The 15112-nt window shown below is 47.1% G+C and overlaps 1 protein-coding gene and 1 non-coding gene across 2 annotated transcripts in view; one reads left to right on the forward strand and one right to left on the reverse strand.

Moving 5' to 3' along the window:
• The window catches only part of LOC126163106 (frizzled-9-like), a 272464-nt gene that overhangs the window by 91877 nt on the left and 165475 nt on the right, over nucleotides 1-15112 (reverse strand). The window lies entirely within an intron of this gene.
• Nucleotides 1223-1297, forward strand: Trnaa-cgc (transfer RNA alanine (anticodon CGC)). Its single transcript has one exon. It is a non-coding gene; the product is annotated as a tRNA-Ala (tRNA).

Below are 15112 nucleotides of genomic sequence, written 5' to 3' on the forward strand. Positions count from 1 at the left end.
GGATTATAAATGTATATCTTCACTTCAGCAAACCACACCCCGGCGTCCACAACGGCCTGCAGATGCGGCCGGGAGTGATAAGTTACGACCTACCGTGTAATTCGGCCGACACGCGCGGAGAACATTGGTAGGACTGTAAACGGCCATTAGCCTGGGACGTAGCGGTACCCAGCTGCGAGACGAGCAGCAGGTCAGCTGCGTTTCGAGCCGGCCGCATCGCGGCGTCGTCAGCGGGCAGTCGTGACCGGTGTGGGAGGCGAGCGGCGGGCGGGTATCGGTGGAACCGCATCAGGGGCGGTGCCGGCGCCGTTACGGATGATGGATGCGCTCTATTAGGCGCCGTACCGTCACGCGCTCCATGCCGGCGAATTAATGCCCTCCACGGGGCGGCCGCCATTAATGGCCAATAAATTACGGAAAAATGCTCGTAATTCCGCGAGCCCGTCTGCTCTTTGCACAAACTCTACTCGCACCGAGGTCTCGCCGGTCGGATTTCGTCACGGACGGCGCTACGGGGATGCAGTGTAACGAAATTCCAACTGCCACTTACTGCTCGTTTCCTACTAACCTAGCACACATTAGGAGGGTCAGAAACTTTCTGGCAGATTAAAACTGTGTGCCGGACCGAGACTCGAACTCGGGACCTTTGCCTTTCGTGGGCAAGTGCTCTACCAACTGAGCTACCCAAGCACGACTCACGCCCCGTCCTCACAGCTTTACTTCTGCCAGTATTTCGTCTCCTACCTTCCAAACTTTACAGAAGCTCTCCTGCGAACCATGCAGAACTAGCACTCCTGAAAGAAAGGATATTGCGGAGACATGGCTTAGCCACAGCCTGGGGGATGTTTCCAGAATGAGATTTTGGAAGGTAGGAGACGAGATACTGGCAGAAGTAAAGCTGTGAGGACGAGGCGTGAGTCGTGCTTGGGTAGCTCAGTTGGTAGAGCACTTGCCCGCGAAAGGCAAAGGTCCCGAGTTCGAGTCTCGGTCCGGCACTCAGTTTTAATCTGCCAGGAAGTTTCATATCAGTGCACACTCCGCTGCAGAGTGAAATTCTCATTCTGGAAACATCCCCCAGGCTGTGACTAAGCCATGTCTCCGCAATATCCTTTCTTTCGGGAGTGCTAGTTCTGCAAGGTTCGCAGGAGAGCTTCTGTTAAGTTCGGAAGGTAGGAGACGAGGTACTGGCAGAAGTAAAGCTGTAAGAAGGGGGCGTGAGTCGTGCTTGGGTAGCTCAGTTGGTAGAGCACTTGCCCGCGCAAGGCAAAGGTCCCGAGTTCGAGTCTCGGTCCGGCAAACAGTTTTAATCTGCCAGGAAGTTTCATATCAGCGCACACTCCGCTGCAGAGTCAAAATCTCATTCTGGATTAGGAGGGTCAGTCAAATGAAAACCTTAGATATTTTTTTAAATAATATTTATTGTGTAGAAGTGGTACAAAGCTGTATCACTTTTCAACATAATCTCCCCCACGCTCAATGCAAGTCCTCCAGCGCTTAAAAAGTGCATGAATTCCTTTAGAAAAAAATTCTTTTGGTAGTCTGCGCAACCACTCATGGACCGCGTGGCGGGCCTCTTCATCAGAACGGAACTTCTTTCCTCCCATTGCGTCATTGAGTGCCGCAAACATAAGGAAATCACTTGGGGCTAGGTCTGGTGAGTATGGTGGATGAGGAAGTGGTTGGTGGAAGTGAACACAGGCTTCGTCCCCAGTAACGATTCTTGCAAGGAAGCCATCACCTTCTCATTCAAAGCACCGAAGAAGGTCTTCACAAGCATCAACACGTCGTAGGAGTCAGCTGCCGTGGCACGATCTTGCAGACACTTTGTGAAACTGTAGCACATCATCACAATGTGCTGTGCTGACCCATGACTAATGTAAACAAGCTGCAACGTCATTCAGTGTCACTCGGCGGTTTTCCTTCACTATTGCTACAACTGCTGCAATGTTCTGTGGAGTCACAACTCGTTGTGCCTGACCTGTACGAGGAGCATCTTCCAATGAAGTCATACCATTTGAGAAGTTCCTACTCCATTTGTAGACTTGCTGCTGTGACAAACAAGCATCACCGTACTGAACCTTCATTCGTCGATGAATTTCAATAGGTTTCACACCTTCACTATGCAAAAACCGAATAACAGAACGCTGTTCTTCCCTGGTGCACGTCGCAAGTGTGCGGCGTGTGCAATTGAAGTGATATGGGATCCCTGATACGTCTAGGTACGACTCGGACAGGTGACACGTACATAAGCATCCTGTCTGATCAACTGCATCCATTCATGTCCAATGTGCATTCTGACCGACTTGGGCAATTCCAGCAGGACAATGCGACACCACACCACACGTCCAGAATTGCTACAGAGTGGCTCCAGGAACACTCTTCTGAGTTTAAACACTTCCGCATGAACATTATTGAGCATATCTGGGATGCCTTGCAATGTACTGTTCAGAAGAGATCTCCAACCCCTCGTAATCTTACGAATTTATGGACAGCCCTGCAGGATTCATGGTGTCAGTTTCCCCTACCATTACTTCAGACATTATTCGAGTGCATGTAACGTCGTGTTGCGGGACTTCTGCGTGCTCGCGGGAGCCCAACCCGTTGTTAGACAGGTGTACCAATTTCTTTGGCTCTTCAGTGTATAACTGAAGGAACAGTAGAAGGAAACATTGCAAGGGGCAGATCGTGACTAGAATATATCAACCAGATCATGAAGAATACCAGCTGCATCTCCTATATTGCGTTCACGAGGAAGGCCGGACGAAGACGAAATGCATGGCGAGCTGCTGCTAACCAGCCTGATGCTTGAAGACCAATGGAGAAGTTTCCCTAAACCACTTCAGGTGACTACTGGAAAGGATTCCTATTCTAAGGCCTCAGACGTTGTGCTAGAGCTCCGTCATAATAATCTAACACATTTGCATATATCCTCCACAATACACCTTACAGTGGAAAGGTACTGTTTAGCATTAATAAGCGCTGTTTCTCCCGTATGATTCACAAATGGAGTGACGGACAAATGTCTGGCATAATTTGTGCTTCGTGTATCCGCCTTGATGTGTTCTTTGTTTTCGAAAAAGTTTCAGCTATAATTCCCCATCATCAAAGATACTTATTACAATTCTATTCCTTACATTTTTTAACATTAATAAACATGTGTTTTGTCAAACATGCCACTGAAAGCCTCGATTTAGCAGATGTCTGCTATGAAACATTCATAGCATAAAAGATACAATTAACTACTATGCATATCCTCTACGAATAAAGTAAAGCTGTCATCAACCCAAAGGATATCACCAGTGCCTTAGCAGGTATGGTCCTACTGGAGGTGCTACGCACTTGCCTGCCAGCTACAGGAGGAGTTTGACGTGGACTCGGACGACAGTGCACTCGTCATTTTTCACATTAACAAACATCGTCAGAGGTGAAAGAAGAGATAAGGGACAGATTAAAATGCTAGGACCGACTGGGGATCGAAGTCTAGACTTTGGTTTGGCACTTAACCACCTTCATTTATTTGTTATTCAAAATCTGCACAGTGGCTGTTATCGCATCTAGGACCAAGCACGTTTTGATTAGTGATGAAAGACACTACATCTATTTTTTTGTATTTCATCGAGGGCCTCTTCCCTCCCCTACAGGTCGGACTTACACTAGCCAAGTTTTGTAGGTGAGCTTATTCACAGACGGAATCATTACAGAAGAATGCGAAAACTGGTAGAAGCGGACGTACGGGAAGATCGGTTTCCGTTCCGGAGCAATAAAGCAACACGCAAGGTAATACTGACAGTACGATGTATCTTAGAAGATAAGACTGAAAAAAGGCGGCCCTACGATTGTAGCATTTGTAGATTTAGAGAAACTATCAGTGTAGCAGCGATAAAGTATAGCTTGCACAGAAACCAGGTGGCATTTATAAAAGTCGAAGGACAGGAAAGGAAAATAGTATAAGAGAAGGGAGTGACGCAGGGCTGTAGCCTCTTCCGGTTTTATTCAGTCTGTAAATCTAGCAAGCAGTAAAAGACACAAAGGAGAAATTTGGATAGAGTATTCCAGTACAGAGATACGACATAAAAACTTTGCGGTCTGCCGATTAAGAACAGCTGAACCGTGCACCATAGTTTAGCGCCAATAACAACTGTATAGGTATGGTGTCTGTTCTTTCGGACATGCGTCATACCTGTATAATATATGTGTCTGAAGCCACATCGCTCTTTCAGTGGAGATGCACAATAATGTCCGACCTCTTGCGAAACACAATACGGCTGCGAGCGAAGACGAATACGACACTACAGTGTAGAGTGCGGCATGTGGAGGTATGGGTCGGGCGGGACAGACGCTCCGATAGCCGAAGCGATGCCGGCACGGTAGCTCTGCGTGCTCGGTCAGAGGGCCGATTGTCCTTTGTAATAAAAAAGAACTGAGTAAAGGAAGCAACGATAAACTTGAACGGATATCATGTGACGCCCAGCCCAAACGAAACGAACGACACCGAACAAAATTAAAAAACAAACATATAAAAAAGCGATTAGCGCGATCGCTCGCGTAAAGCAGAAAATTCGGGTTCGAATCCCGGTCTGCCACAAATTTTCATCTGCCGTTACTGAATTATTTCAATGCCCCAGTGCAGCGAAAGTTAGAAATTTGTTTAGTCAAGTATCCATTAACATTCCATAAGATTTCGGGATTGCAGCCGGATCTCATCGACTTCTTTCCACGATATTTCGGCTGACAACCTTACAGCCATCTTCAGGCGAGTGTTTGACACTGGCGATTGCTAGTGCAAGTCGCTCTATTTATACGTCATTTCTGGACGTCATGGTTAAACGCAGGGTGGATGGGTCATTGGGGCATTCTGTCTATCGAAAACCCACGCATACGGATCTGTACCTGCAGGCGTCAAGCTGTCATCACCCGTCACAAACTATGGGTGTTCTTCGAACGTTGGTGCATAGGGCACACGTCGTGTCTGATAAAGACAGCCTTGCAGACGAATTAGAGCACTTGAAATCGGTATTTCATCATAATGGATATTCTGCACATCAGGTCAGTACTGCTTTAAGGAGGAAAAAACGTGACCACCCACAAGATCAAGACGATAAGGTGGTGTTTAAGTCCAGAGCATTTCTCCCATATGCCGGGAACATTTCACCGAAAGTAGGCAGAATTTTAAAGAAAAATCGTGTGAAAGCAATCTTCCGGCCATCTACAAAGACTCGTGCTCTTCTGGGCTCAGCCAAGGATGATCTGGGATTACGGAAGCCTGGAATTTATAAAGTACCTTGCGAGTGTGGGAAAGCCTACATTGGTCAAACCACACGCACAGTACACGACCGCTGCGTTGAACATGAGCGCCACACTCGCCTTTTACAGCCTAGTAAGTCGGCCATAGCCGAACATTGTATTTCCACAGGACATACTATGGATTATTCGGCCACTAAAATCTTGGCCCCATCGAGATCCTTCTGGGATTCAGTTGTGAAGGAATCCGTGGAAATACGTTTAGCGGAAAATCTCATTAATCGTGATGGCGGCTTTTTATTGAATAAGGCCTGGGACCCGTTGATTTCTTTAATTTCAACCAAAAGAAAACTTTTTATGGCTTCTGACATGTCGAGCGACAAGTAATTTTAATTTTAATATTGAAATTTTGCATTTTATTGTTTTGGACACGTCTGCGTGCATGTTTTACTTTTTTCACGCATTCGTTGGCGCTCCATAGATGCAGTAATATTGTAGAGGGCCTTGGAATCGACAGGTGGCGCGCATGCTACGGTAACTTGCGCATGCGGTAACGTATAAATCGAGCGACTTGCACTAGCAATCTCCAGTGTCAAACACTCGCCTGAAGATGGCTGTAAGGTTGTCAGCCGAAATATCGTGGAAAGAAGTCGATGAGATCCGGCTGCAATCCCGAAATCTTGTGGAATATTCGATACGCCGGGAAAGTTTCAAGAGTCACATCCATTGACATTATTTGGGTGAAAGCTGGCAAGATACTGAGCAGGGTGACCCTCTCTCGTAAAAAAAGTAATGATAAAAACGAAATGATCTAAGCAACGAACAAAAAAGTGGATGACTTCAACTTCATGTTCTTCGCACGCACAGAGCGAGTAAGTACCTAGCCAGTAGGGCTGAAGATAAGCCTTTCGGTGTCGCCTTATACCGTCGTTAACGTAGCCTGTCTTCGTATTAACGACGGCGCTACCATGTTCAGTTGACCAGTAAGCCCTCGTCAGCTCACGTTTGGATATTGCATCCTGTAAGTTGGCAGCGCTGCGCTAGACAGGTCAGAGACGTAGCTGGCCGGGTGTATAAAACCCTTCGACCATAAATATAATAGACTGGCCCTGACGTCATTTTCGTGGCTCCAACATCTCTGGGCTGAAGTCACGTGAATGTTGGCAAAACATGGTTGTTTCGTGTTGCGCTTATGGCTGTACTCAGCGTTTTGTCGGGGAAATGGCATTACATTTCACGTGTAAGTGTGTCTAAGATGGTGCAGATGCGTTTATTGAAATCTGCTGAAGTGACTTTTATATGTTTTTTACACTTGAAATAGCGTATCACGTAAATTAAAGTGTTGAAAGTGATGTCTGTAAAGTCAGACTGATATTACATTTTGGAAAGTATCTGTGATAATTCGGTTACAGAAGTAAGTATAATCGTTTCTCGTTGCTACTCATAGGTTCCGTAAGGATGACAACCGAAGGCAGCTTTGGATACAGGCCCTGAAACGGAAAAACTTTAAGCCGTTTGCACATACGCGCCTTTGCTCGAAGCACTTCGCGGAGAAGTGTTTTGATAGGTTAGTTATTATTTACAATGTATATCTATAATTTGTATTTACAGTGTCTGTCATTTTTAAACCTAGGCTCCAAAATTATTTTCTGAAACTGCGAAGTCTCACCTTTCATCTAAAATATCATTTTTTTTTTAAACTGATAGTTTAAACTTTTGTAAAAATAGTGGGAACTGAATCTTTGAAGTGCACCTAAAATTGATACTATAAAATGGACCTGCTCCTAAAGTAAACAATTTTGACACCTATAGTTGACATAATTCCCATAGCCCATTTTCTTTTATAAGTGACTAAAGCTCGAAACGTGGCGAATACAATGTTTAAAGTTTTGACACGAGCCCACTCTTACTGTTTAAAAGAATTTTAACGACTTTTTACTATAATTGATAGTTTATAGTAATTTCGTCCCGCTGCCCACCAGAGTGGCGTTCGATGTATTTGTTAGATTTTATAAATGGTACTTTGAACAAATCCAGGTCAAATGTAGTTCTGGCATAATTTTTCACAAATAAAAAAGTAGTTTTTGTTGGAAGCGTTTGGCAGTCAATTGAGAAATGTGGGGAAAATCCGATACAAACATAGGAAGGCAGACCGCTGATTTGAAATCCCGCCACGTTTTGCCAACAGTCACGTGGTTTATGTTGGAGCCACACTAGCCCCATAGCTTCTGCACAGCAAGGCCAGTCTACTAGTATCTATGGTCGAAGATAAAACCTCAGTGCGGACCACGTCCATATGTTGTGGCGGAACCGCAGCCACTGCGGTATACAATCCTCCACTCCGTAATAACCGCGGCACGGCCCGTTCCATTGTGAAGCGGAAGAAATATCAGGCAGTCGCAAGAATAAAAAGCCGTGTAACCGAGCCGAGATGAATTAATACCCGCGGTCGCTCCGTAATTGCATTACGGTCGAGAGCAGGGCGCTGGACGCTAATTACGCCGCCCGTAATGAGTAATGGGGCACGCCGCAGCCCCCCCGGCGTCTCTAATTACCCCCGCGGCTGATTAATCATTATGGTCCGGCCACGTGTTCCGCTCCCTTCTCCCCAGCCACGCCGTGTTCTGCGGGCAGCTCCATTGTTCCACGTCGGGCCCGCGGGTTCCCTTCCAGAACGGACCTCCGTCTGCCGACGTCAGCATTCAGCCGTGTGCCTGCGTGTGTAAGGGGAGCACGTTGGCACACAGGAAGCTATGCACGGCCGATACGCCAGGGGATCCGGTTTCCAGATTTTCAATGCCGACCCACGGAAAGAGCACCGGGGGTCGTGTGACCTTCCGCTGTATACCGGCTTATCAACAGCCTTTATACGGCGGTCTCCACGTCCACTGCTGCCAATCAATCTGCATATGTAGTGAACATTAATAAAACCGACTTATCGCACAGGGACGGTTTCCCGGAACACAGTACATACAGGGTGTTTCAAAAATGACCGGTATATTTGAAACGGCAATAAAAACTAAACGAGCAGCGATAGAAATACACCGTTTGTTGCAATATGCTTGGGACAGCAGTACATTTTCAGGCGGACAAACTTTCGAAATTACAGTAGTTACAATTTTCAACAACAGATGGCGCTGCGGTCTGGGAAACTCTATAGTACGATATTTTCCACATATCCACCATGCGTAGCAATAATATGGCGTAGTCTCTGAATGAAATTACCCGAAACCTTTGACAACGTGTCTGGCGGAATCGCTTCACATGCAGATGAGATGTACTGCTTCAGCTGTTCAATTGTTTCTGGATTCTGGCGGTACACCTGGTCTTTCAAGTGTCCCCACAGAAAGAAGTCACAGGGGTTCATGTCTGGCGAATAGGGAGGCCAATCCACGCCGCCTCCTGTATGTTTCGGATAGCCCAAAGCAATCACACGATCATCGAAATATTCATTCAGGAAATTAAAGACGTCGGCCGTGCGATGTGGCCGGGCACCATCTTGCATAAACCACGAGGTGTTCGCAGTGTCGTCTAAGGCAGTTTGTACCGCTACAAATTCACGAAGAATGTCCAGATAGCGTGATGCAGTAATCGTTTCTGATCTGAAAAATGGGCCAATGATTCCTTTGGAAGAAATGGCGGCCCAGACCAGTACTTTTTGAGGATGCAGAGACGGTGGGACTGCAACATGGGGCTTTTCGGTTCCCCATATGCGCCAGTTCTGTTTATTGACGAAGCCGTCCAGGTACAAATAAGCTTCGTCAGTAAACCAAATGCTGCCCACATGCATATCGCCGTCATCAATCCTGTGCACTATATCGTTAGCGAATGTCTCTCGTGCAGCAATGGTAGCGGCGCTGAGGGGTTGCCGCGTTTGAATTTTGTATGGATAGAGGTGTAAACTCTGGCGCATGAGACGATACGTGGACGTTGGCGTCATTTGGACCGCAGCTGCAACACGGCGAACGGAAACCCGAGGCCGCTGTCGGATCACCTGCTGCACTAGCTGCGCGTTGCCCTCTGTGGTTGCCGTACGCGGTCGCCCTACCTTTCCAGCACGTTCATCCGTCACGTTCCCAGTCCGTTGAAATTTTTCAAACAGGCGCACCCACAGACTGCGTTGTCTTCTACACTCCTGGAAATTGAAATAAGAACACCGTGAATTCATTGTCCCAGGAAGGGGAAACTTTATTGACACATTCCTGGGGTCAGATACATCACATGATCACACTGACAGAACCACAGGCACATAGACACAGGCAACAGAGCATGCACAATGTCGGCACTAGTACAGTGTATATCCACCTTTCGCAGCAAACCAGGCTGCTATTCTCCCATGGAGACGATCGTAGAGATGCTGGATGTAGTCCTGTGGAACGGCTTTCCATGCCATTTCCACCTGGCGTCTCAGTTGGACCAGCGTTCGTGCTGGACGTGCAGACCGCGTGAGACGACGCTTCATCCAGTCTCAAACATGCTCAATGGGGGACAGATCCGGAGATCTTGCTGGCCAGGGTAGTTGACTTACACCTTCTAGAGCACGTTGGGTGGCACGGGATACATGCGGACGTGCATTGTCCTGTTGGAACAGCAAGTTCCCTTGCCGGTCTAGGAATGGTACAACGATGGGTTCGATGACGGCTTGCTTGTACCGTGCACTATTCAGTGTCCCCTCGACGACCACCTGTGGTGTACGGCCAGTGTAGGAGATCGCTCCCCACACCATGATGCCGGGTGTTGGCCCTGTGTGCCTCGGTCGTATGCAGTCCTGATTGTGGCGCTCACCTGCACGGCGCCAAACACGCATACGACCATCATTGGCACCAAGGCAGAAGCGACTCTCGTCGCTGAAGACGACACGTCTCCATTCGTCCCTCCATTCACGCCTGTCGCGACACCACTGGAGGCGGGCTGCACGATGTTGGGGCGTGAGCGGAAGACGGCCTAACGGTGTGCGGGACCGTAGCCCAGCTTCATGGAGACGGTTGCGAATGGTCCTCGCCGATATCCCAGGAGCAACAGTGTCCCTAATTTGCTGGGAAGTGGCGGTGCGGTCCCCTACGGCACTGCGTAGGATCCTACGGTCTTGGCGTGCATCCGTGCGTCGCTGCGGTCCGGTCCCAGGTCGACGGGCACGTGCACCTTCCGCCGACCACTGGCGACAACATCGATGTACTGTGGAGACCTCACGCCCCACGTGTTGAGCAATTCGGCGGTACGTCCACCCGGCCTCCCGCATGCCCACTATACGCCCTGGCTCAAAGTCCGTCAACTGCACATACGGTTCACGTCCACGCTGTCGCGGCATGCTACCAGTGTTAAAGACTGCGATGGAGCTCCGTATACCACGGCAAACTGGCTGACACTGACGGCGGCGGTGCACAAATGCTGCGCAGCTAGCGCCATTCGACGGCCAACACCGCGGTTCCTGGTGTGTCCGCTGTGCCGTGCGTGTGATCATTGCTTGTACAGCCCTCTCGCAGTGTCCGGAGCAAGTATGGTGGGTCTGACACACCGGTGTCAATGTGTTCTTTTTTCCATTTCCAGGAGTGTATATCGTTCACATCACTTGCAGCGCCATCTGTTGTTGAAAATCGTAACTACTGTAATTTCGAAAGTTTGTCCGCCTGAAAATGTACTGTTGTCCCAAGCATATTGCAACAAACGGTGTATTTCTATCGCTTCTCGTTTAGTTTTTATCGCCGTTTCAAATATACCGGTCATTTTTGAAACACCCTGTAGCTGCATCGCGTCCAAGTCACAACGGACGTTCAAAGTGGCCTCCGTGGGATTGCAGGTGATGCGGATAGTAGTGTTTGTCTAGCAGGATACGCATAATAGTACTCTGGCTTAAACTGTGTTGGCGGACCACCTGCCTGGAGCTTGTCTGAATATCCCTTAGAATCCGGTCCTCCAAATCTGGTGTACACACTCTTTGCACGTTCGTCTGTCTGAAAGGAACCATCATGACACAAACGCCCAAAACGGGATTGAAACGTTGTGTGCGCTGGCCACTGTGGCCGAGCGGTTCTAGGCGCTTCAGTCTGGAGCCGCGCCGCGGTTACAGTCGCAGGTTCGAATCCTGCCTCGGGCATGGATGTGTGTGATGTCCTTAGGTTAGTTAGGTTTAAGTAGTTCTAAGTCTAGGGGACTGATGACCTCGGATGTTAAGTCCCATAGTGCTTAGAGCCTTTTTTTTTTTTAAAAAATTCTATGTGGTGTGTCTGTGAAGGTACTTGTTTTGGTATAGCGGTGCTGCTTCTCGGCCGTTTCTATCTGTTTGGCAGCACACAAACACCATCTCGGCTTGTACTGGGCGTGAATACCGGAGCATTCTGCTGCTTACATTTTGCAGCGTCAATCACTCACCTGCAACACAGCAAGTGATCAGAGGAACAACTCCCTAGTTTCTATGATGCAACGTTTTTTGGTACCGAGGCCATTTTTAGTGCTTTGTGCTTTAATTTCACATAAAAATTTAACAAACAGTAAAACTTCAATAAAAGAGATATTCATTCCCTCAACAAAAATAAACTAAGTGAACTTAAAGTACGCAAGGCAATACTTTCTAAAACTATGTTCCGCAGATTATTACTTCTTCTTTCGAACATCTATCTTAGATCTCCGGCCCCAAACACAGTCCTTAAGCAAAAGCTGATGTCCCCCATTCGCAAGTCGCTTCAGCATTGCAATGATTTTTCTTCCATCCCCTCTCTTCTCAGCAATCTTCATTTTGATGACAGTGTCTATTAAATAATAAATTAACACGGAAAAACTGAAAAGGTAAACTACCAAAGCACAGAGATGAAACTATATAATTCGCTTCTGGTTAGGAACTCATAAAATGTCAAAAAATCGATTACCTCCCTTTTGTTGCTTGCGTCTCGGCCGGCTGCTGCTGCCTGACTACTGCTGCTGCTGCCGCCTGGCATTTAAAATTGTCTTGAATCTTAATAATAAAAACATCTTTTGGCTTCGATGTAGTCACTAATATGGAATAAACTGAGAATACTAACATAACAGATCCGCTGGATACCCGAAACTACGTTATTAAAAAGTCCTAGGAGACAAGCAGAATGATCAATGGATGTCTGAAGCCTCTGGACAAGATCCAGCACCTAGCTGGCATCGTCCCTCCAGCGAACTGTAGAGATGCAGCAACATTTAAAGAACTATTTAAATCAAGAGAATCGGAACGCCACTTCCTCTACGGTCTCCAAACGGCTCGCCAGCGATTGAAATCAAGGCGAAGTTTCACAGATCGACGGAAGATTACGAAGAACCTAAAACCATGCGGACCTTTGCACGAAGACCTCACATCAACACAGGATGAAGCCGAAAGAGGTACTAGCCACAGGATGCGAAGAAAACTGGGGGGATCTGGGAGGCTCTAAACAGACATCGGGAGATACTCTCACTGAATGGGGCTACCCTGCAGACTCCAACCTTTGTGAATGCGGAGTACTACAAAGCGGCCCGCTTCATATGTTAACCTGTCCACTGTGCCCCGCCAAATGCACTATGGACTACGTTTCTATGTTGTGTTTCTATGTTGTTGTTGTTGTTGTGGTCTTCAGTCCTGAGACTGGTTTGATGCAGCTCTCCATGCTACTCCAACCTGTGCAAGCTTCTTCATCTCCCAGTACCTACTGCAACCTACATCCTTCTGAATCTGCTTAGTGTATTCATCTCTTGGTCTCCCCTTACGATTTTTACCCTCCACGCTGCCCTCCAATACTAAATTGGTGATCCCTTGATGCCTCAGAACATGTCCTACCAAACGATCCCTTCTTCTGGTCAAGTTGTGCCACAAACTCCTCTTCTCCCCAATCCAATTCAGTACCTCCTCATTAGTTATGTGATCTACCCATCTAATCTTCAGCATTCTTCTGTAGCACCACATTTTGAAAGCTTCTATTCTCTTCTTGTCCAAACTATTTATTGTCCATGTTTCACTTCCATACATGGCTACACTCCATACAAATACTTTCAGAAATGACTTCCTGACACTTAAATCTATACTCGATGTTAACAAATTTCTCTTCTTCAGAAACGCTTTCCTTGCCATTGCCAGTCTACATTTTATATCCTCTCTACTTCGACCATCATCAGTTATTTTGCTCCCCAAATAGCAAAACTCCTTTACTACTTTAAGTGTCTCATTTCCTAATCTAATACCCTCAACATCACCCGACTTAATTCGACTACATTCCATTATCCTCGTTTTGCTTTTGTTGATGTTCATCTTATATCCTCCTTTCAAGACACTATCCATTCCGTTCAACTGCTCTTCCAAGTCCTTTGCTGTCTCTGACAGAATTACAATGTCATCGGCGAACCTCAAAGTTTTTATTTCTTCTCCATGGATTTTAATACCTACTCCGAATTTTTGTTTTGTTTCCTTTACTGCTTGCTCAATATACAGATTGAACAACATCGGGGAGAGGCTACAACCCTGTCTTACTCCCTTCCCAACCACTGCTTCCCTTTCATGTCCCTCGACTCTTATAACTGCCATCTGCTTTCTGTACAAATTGTAAATAGCCTTTCGCTCCCTGTATTTTACCCCTGCCACCTTTAGAATTTGAAAGAGAGTATTCCAGTCAACATTGTCAAAAGCTTTCTCTAAGTCTACAAATGCTAGAAACGTAGGTTTGCCTTTCCTTAATCTTTCTTCTAAGATACGTCGTAAGGTCAGTATTGCCTCACGTGTTCCAGTATTTTTTCTGTGTATTTTGTTTCTATGTATTACGTGTGAAAGTTGTACACACTAAAACATGTAAATAATATAGTACCAGCGCTGACCAGGGACCAGTGCATCGATTCCCTAATGTTTGGATCGTAGTCTGGCACCGTACCACAGAGCCAGGGACACGCATACGGTCTTCATACGACTTTGAAATGATTTTTATACAGCGGCGGTTTTGAAAAAAATGGTTCAAATGGCTCTGAGCACTATGGGACTTACACTACTCGCCATTAAAATTGCTACATCGCGAAGATGACGTGCTACAGACCTGAAATTTAACCCCAACAGGAAGAAGATGCTGTGATATGCAAATGATTAGCTTTTCAGAGCATTCACACGAGGTTGGCGCCGGTGGCGACACCTACAACGTGCTGACATGAGGAAAGTTTCCAACCGATTTCTCATACACAAACAGCAGTTGACCGGCGTTGCCTCGTGAAACGTTATTGTGATGCCTCGTGTAAGGAGGAGAAATGCGTACCATCACGTTTCCGACTTTGATAAAGGTCGGATTGTAGCCTATCGCGATTGCGGTTTATCGTATCGCGACATAGTTGCTCGCGTTGGTCGAGATCCAATGAGTGTTAGCAGAATATGGAATCGGTGGGTTCAGGAGGGTAATACGGAACACAGTGCTGGATAACAACGGCCTCGTATCACTAGCAGTCGAGATGACAGACACCTTATCCGCATGGCTGTAACGGATCGTGCAGCCACGTCTCGATCCCTGAGTCAACAGATGGGGACGTTTGCAAGACAACAACCATCTGCAGGAACAATTCGAGAGTTTGCAGCAGCATAGACTATCAGCTCGGAGACCTTGGCTGCGGTTAACCTTGACGCTGCATCACAGACAGGAGCACCTGCGACGGTGTACTCAAAGACGAGCCTGGGTGCACGAATGGTAAAACGTCATTTTTTCGGATGAATCCAGGTTCTGTTTACAGCATCATGATGGTCGCATCCGTGTTTGGCGACATCGCGGTGAACGCACAATGGAAGCGTGTATTCGTCATCGCCATACTGGCGTATCACCCGGCGTGATGGTATGGGATGCCATTCGTTACACGTCTCGGTCACCTCTTGTTCGCATTGACGGCACTTTGAACAGTGGACGTTACA

Source organism: Schistocerca cancellata, chromosome 2, assembly GCF_023864275.1.
Source record: "Schistocerca cancellata isolate TAMUIC-IGC-003103 chromosome 2, iqSchCanc2.1, whole genome shotgun sequence".
NCBI lineage: Eukaryota > Metazoa > Arthropoda > Insecta > Orthoptera > Acrididae > Schistocerca > Schistocerca cancellata.